The following is a 6,873-nucleotide window of genomic DNA, read 5'->3' on the forward strand; positions in this document are numbered from 1 at the left end:
TGGTATGGTAACTAATAGGAGAGAGATGAGTTTGGGGACCCCAGGAAGAAACAATGCCAAGCGCGTGAACTTAGAAACAACACTTAAATGAATTAAGCCCACCAATGCATGGGGGAGTTTAGTTGCTAAATGATTAAATAAAGGAATCTTAGCTACAACAAGTTAGGCACCTATGCATTGGGCTTTAGCTTCTAAACTCTTTAATGCGTTTAGCACCTCAGCTAAAGCACATGTCCAGTGGAAGAGGTCTTACAAGCATGGCATCATTGGAAAAGCTAACAAAGCAACTGTAAGCTGACCCAACCCTTTCAACGGAGGCAAATTACAAGAATAACAGGTCTCGACAACTGAACTAGAAAGGCTAAAGTCGAAGATACATGCAAAAAGATTCAATACATCTAGAAGCTATTTCTTCGAGTTCAGTTGGCATCAACGAAGTTCAATGCTTCAGTAACTAGTGGTTCATAGAAGTCCTTGCCCCAAACCTTTGAAGCCATAATTTTTTAGGCCTGATTTGTCTGGTACTCGAGACTATCATTCTTGGCATGAAGTTATGTGGCGGAATACTCTGCAAGAACAACTCTCTGTTCACCCAAATTAACGTATAAAGAGTTCATCTTGTTTCCGATCCCTCTCATTCCCACCAACGAAGGAGAATCCACACTTCACTTTTATCTCTTTTCCTCATGTGCCTCTACAAGAACCACTGATAGCCTTTGGCAGCTTTTGGTCTTGAGGGTATGACGGAAAAGCAAAATATTTCAATCCGCTAACTAGAAGACCTTAATAGGAGTCTTCATTAATAGTAGTTAATTCCCTGAGCGCATTTCGTTCTTTCGTATGAGCCCTACAAAAACTTGTTGCACCTAAATTTATGGACAGGAATTAATTTTGCATGTATATGTTTTTGCAGTAAGATTGTGCACGCACCTGACTTTACTTTTTATATGCAAACAATAAATGAACATTGTGATTTAGTTCCAAGTAACAGTGTTGTAATTAGAGCATCCTAACATGTGAGGTTAATGATTTTATGGTACTGTCCTTAGGATTAATTTCTAGTACCACCTTCATGAACAAACTTCACATTATTTGGCATCCGCCGTTCGCTCATGCCACATGCAGCAAGCAGTCTCCCGAAGCTCGAAACATGTGGGTGTGAATAGTAAAAAAAAAAGGTCTTAGAAAGGAAAAAGAATTAACGATTGCACTCACACCTAAGCCCTAGCTATCTTGGTATGAGGCACATTGTAGTTTAAGCTACTAGCTAGAGAGAGGAAAAATCATCATATATGGTTCTAATTTATGATATTCATCATCTATGGTTCTAACTTAGTAAATAGAAACTTAGCTCAATCGGCACTAGGTACCTGTTCAAGTGTATGGCAAGGTAGCTGCTGAAGACGGAGCGAAATTAGGTGGTGGTGGGAGAATTCTCGGAGGCATTATCCCCACGACACATCACCATCAGCCTCTTTGAATCGGAATCAGAGATTAACCTCTTGCAAGTTGCAACACCCATTGTAGGACCAATTTTGATCTACTCTGTGTCGGCATCCGAGCGCACTCTTCATCGATGGCCTTCGAGAAGATGATGTCTGTTGCATTCCTACGTTCTCTCTTAGCATCTCTTTTGCACATCAGAACTTCCGACTTCTAGCCGAGGTTCTCTCATGCGGTAGCTCCGCCTCCTTCTGCTCCTACATGCACTCTCTCTCTCTCTAGCGGAACACATCGTCATCAATCGTTTCTTGCCTGCGCCAACCACATTATCCATCGTTGCTTCTCCAATTCGTCTGGTGAGGGCGGCGTGGGGGGGGGGGCATTGTTGGAATGGAGGATGAAGGTGCGGTATGGGAGGCCTAACGACGACTAGGAGACACATAATCCATGTAAAAAAAACCTTAGTAGAAAAAATGTCAAAAACTATTGAGCGAAATTTGACCTCCTTGCTAGCTACTACATTAATTAGTACCTAAAAACCAAACAATGGATCTTGTAGACAACATTTGAGAACATGATATTTGACGAGGAAAACGGCACGACCTTTTCTTAAAAATGTAAAATATTGAGTACCGGAAATCTGGAGAAACGGTAATTTATCAACAGTTCGACAAAATGTTGGCACTAATTCTTGAGTCCCTGCAAATTTTGAAAATGGAAGAATTTTGAATACCTATGCTATTTATTCAAAAGGGTCAATTCAGGAATTCTATCAATTTTGACGGACAAGCTAGCGCATATCTAGAACAGATAATGTGAGAAACGACTACGAGAAGAGCACCATCTTCCTGCTGCGTCCACAATGCGATGTCGAGGTCTTTTTCCCCCCACAATGCCTTAATTTTATCCTACAAAATATGCAAAAGGTGCAGATTTGAACACGTGACCAGTTGTTATGGATTGCCCGTACTTACCACGGGATTCGGGCATCCTCTGCAAAAGCGCACTGTGCAGTACATTCGCTATTGTGTGGACCTCTGCACCCACGTGTCATCGGTACTATAGAACCAACCTTTGTTTCGCGACCTTCTCTAGCGCTCCCACGGGCGGCAGGGGAGGAAACCCTAGCCGCCACCGAACCGTGACCTCCTCCCCATCCCTCCCCTCGCCGCCGCCAGAGCGTGCCGGTGGGCGAAGCCCGCCCGGCATGGGCGGCGGCGGGGCGCTTTCTCCTTCTCGCGAGGCAGGATCGCCGTGGGGCGATCTACCCTGGCCGGAACGCGGCGTTGTGTGGGGCGCGGCGATGCTGGGCTGCCACGGTGGCGGGCGTGGAGGGCTGCACGAGGCGGGCTGCGTGCTGGTGATGGTTACGGCGGCCGGTGGTCGATCTGCCGGATCCGGACGACGCGGGGGCAATGGCACCTGTGCTAGGCAGAGTCGGGCGAGATCCCCTTCGGGCTGACATCCGTGGTGCACACGGTTTTGCTGGTTGCTCGCCGGATTCGTCTTGTTGCTTGCGCTCGGCCTTCTGGATCGGCGCCGAGGCAGGTCGGGGAGGCATCCCCGGGGTGCCCGTGATGTGCTATTGGTGGCTGTGTGGCCTGGCGTCGGGTGAAGTTACTGACGGCGGTGGAGTCCGACGGCCCTTCTTGGCATGGAGACGGGACATGGCGGTGGTGGTCATCTCCTTCGTCGAAGGTGGTCGGCCTGAGGCTGGGTGGTCGGATCTCCAGATCCGTCATCTAGTCCCGGCTACAAATTGGGGAAACATGGTTGCCGGTGAAAACCGAGCTGACGCCTGGCGATGGTGGCATTCTGCGCCGTGACCTTGATGAAGGCGTCGTCGTGTAACCGTTGTCGACCCACTCGTGTTGTTCTGGGGGAAACCCTAGATCTGGTCTTCCAGATCGGACGATGGCGGCACTATGGTGTCGTTTCTCTCTTGGGAGCATCGTGTGTGGAGCAGCGCCGGAAGACAGAGGCAGGACATGGAGCGGCTTCGTCTTGCACGGAGCTTCGGTGGAGCTGTCAAGTCATGCCTGGCCGACAGGTGCTATGCTGAGTCATGCCTGGTTGGCAGGTGCTACGCACGATAGATCTTCCAGAGTCTTCCCGTCAGGGCGGATGAGCGCAGGGCGGTGGCGTCGACGGATGTCCAGACTGACAAGGACGATGCAGATATCTCTCCTGAAGATGGGTCAGTGGTCCGATGATGATGGCGGCTTATAAAACGTGAGCATCTGGTGTGCGCTTTAGGTAGGCTGCACCGGCTGTTGGTCTCGATACGTTATGTGGATGGATCGGCGAGGACACCTGTTTTAGATATAGGGAGTGAGAGCACTTCATATTATCGAGTTTGTAGGTGTGAGTGGTGGCTTTGGGTGGATTGATGTATGTTGTTGTCAGATCTTTATGAAATAATTAATAAAGATGGTTGCATGCATCGATTGATGTAGACGCCAGGGGTTGAACCTCCTTTTCTAAAAAAAATGCAGTACTGCAGAGATCTCCACCCGTTACCACAACACCCACGACTAGTTTCTTATTATGTGAGAGTTGCCATGGCCATTTAACAATACACCGCTGTCTATATTGAAACTTTTGATATATGTGTTTATAGTTGGTGGTGAGATAAAGGACTAACCAATGGTAAGCAAATTTACCATCCAGTAACCAAATCCTTGGGCGCCACGCAAGGCCAGCTACCTTCCAGGTGTTAATATGCATTTTTAACTATACAACAATCAAATACTATATAATATACATTTTTTGTTTTAGTTCATACATCATTAATTCCAATATTCATGTTTCATAAAATCAAATCTCTTCAAATATATTGCAACTGATTCCTGCAATAACACGCAAGGCGTTATCTAGTTTAAAATTGTTTTTTAGATATCCAAATTTTAGGCTTGCCATTGGAGATGCTAACCGACAAGCGGTATTACCTCCAAAACGACCAATATTAGCTAGATTATCAGCTATTCTATTTTGATCACGTACTAATTTCACAGGAGTAAGCTATAGTAATGTCAAGTGATGCTTGATTTCACTCATCAAGTGTCCATAAGCAAATTGATTGAGCCAGGGGTAAAAATTCAAACATTATCGAGGACCCTGTCCAACTGCCCCCGTGTCGTCCCCGCTAGGGCTACTCGGGCGGCGCCCAAACCCTAGCCGCCGAGGGCGCGATCTTCCTCTTCCCCTCCCCCCGCCGCCGCCGGGCTAAGCCCGGAGGCCGACGGCGGTGGTCGAGGACTCCCACTCTCCCACGTCTTAGGGGTGATGCGGGGCCCCTAAACACGTGGTGGCGCGGCCGATCCAATCTATGCGGCGCGACGGCAATGGCTGCGACAGGCGGCGACGTGGTGACCGGCCCTGCCTCGGGCGGTATCAGCTGTAGGCATGGCGCGTCACTGTATCGGGAAGGATGGTGGCTACGGTCGGCGGCGGCGCGCCATCGGGTGTCGGATCGGCGGAGGCGGCGTGGAGGGCCTGGTGGAATGTTTGACGGCGCCTCTGATCATATCTGATCTAGCCGGTGCAGCCGGCGATGGTGGCCATCTCCTCCGTTGGAGGTGGTCGGCCTGAGGCTGGATGGTCAGATCTCGAGATCCCTCATCTAGTCCCGGCTGCAAGTCGGGAAGACAGAGTTGCCGGTAAAAACTGAGCCGATGGCAGGCGATGGCGGTGTTCTGCGTCGTTACCTTGATGAAGGCATCGTCGTGTAACTTCTGTTGACCCACTTGTGCTGCTCTGGGGGAAACTCTAAGATCTGGTCTTTCAGATCGGACGATGACGGCACTGCGGTGTCGTTTCTCTCCTGGGAGCATCGTTTGTGGAGCAGCACTGGAAGATAGAGGCAAGAGGTGGAGCGGCTTCGTCTTGCATGAAGCTTCGGTGGAGATGTCAAAGTCATACCTGGCCGGCAGGTGCTACGCTGTGTCATGCCTAGTCGGCAGGTGCTACGCGCGACAGATCCTCCAGAATCTTCGCGTCTGGATGGACGAGCGCAGGGCGGTGGCGCCATGGTGGCGTCGAAGGATGGACGGACTGGCAAGGATCATTCGGATCTCTCTCCCGAAGATGGGTCAGCAGTTCGATGATGATGACGCGGCTTCTAAAACGTGTGCATGTGGTGTACGCTTTAGGTCTGCTACACCGGCTTTAGTTCCGATACATTATGTGGATGGATTGACGACGACACCGGTTTAGATATGGGGAGTGAGAGCACTCCATATTATCGAGTTTTGTAAGTGTGAGTGATGGCTTCGGGTGGCTTGATGTATGTTCTTGTTAGACCTTTGTTGAATAATAAATAAAGATGGTCGTATGCATCGATTGATGCAGAGGCCAGAGGTTTAACCTCCTTTTCAAAAAAAAAAGTCGTTAAAATTAAAAAAATATTCATTATTTTGAAATCGCAAACATTTTCCGAATTCAAGAAAGGTTTTTGAATTCGGCGAACGTTTTTTGAATCCATGATTCTAGGAATCAGAACTTTTCTTGAAATCTCGAAACAGTTGAGACTCTCTCTCTCTCCGAGAAAACAAAAAATGGGAGACGCGAAGCACACGCAACCGGGCCGGGCCTTGGGCCCTTTCATGTACTACCTCGAAAGAAAGAAAAAAGAAAAAAACAAGTCCGAATTCCCCACAGCCGCAACTGCGAGCAGAAATCCCTAACCTGTCCCGACCCAACTCGCTGCCGCCGAGCAGAATTCCCCAGAGATGCACCATCAGATGCACCATCAGACTACTAGACTCAAACGTTTGAGGAACCGTTTGAGTTGGATTTCTTCGAACAGATCTGGGTGAAAACTTGCTTTTGGCTATTGCTAAAGCCGGCAGTGGCGACGCTATCTACATCGTTTCCTTTTTGAAGGCATCGCCATGGAGAAGTTCAAGACCACTCTCTGCTACCTCCGGGGAAAACCCTAGATCGGATGACCGGATGACGGCGGCGCTCTAGTGTCGTTCCCCCTTTTGGGGCGTCATTCTTGGAGGTGCACACGTGATCGAGGGACCAGAGGACAGATTCTTTGGTGGAGCGGTCCTTCATCTCACTCATTGATGGCGGCGGATCTCGGCGGCATGGCACTGTGGTGACTCGGCGTCCGATGCGCGGAGATGAACTCGCGCAGGAGGGTGACGCGGTCTGGCGTCGTAGTGGCGTCGACGACAGCTACACCGGGCAAGGTAGATGCATCAGTACAGTTCTGAAGATGGATTGATGGCAGGTGGCTGTGGCGGCCTCATACCAGGTAGGCGTCCTGGTTGAGCAGTGCGCCGGACCGGTGGGTGCCCCATACCCGGTAGGCGTCCTGGATGGGACCTCAGGTCTTAGATGGTAGGTTTGGTTGCGAGGTCTGTTTGGTATTAGGCCCAGACTATCAGCATCCCTTCATCAATTGGATAGGAGTAGCGACAG

The sequence above is a fragment of the Triticum urartu genome, chromosome 1A, assembly GCF_056163025.1.
Source record: "Triticum urartu cultivar PI428250 chromosome 1A, HENAU_Tu73, whole genome shotgun sequence".
Taxonomy (NCBI): Eukaryota; Viridiplantae; Streptophyta; class Magnoliopsida; order Poales; family Poaceae; genus Triticum; species Triticum urartu.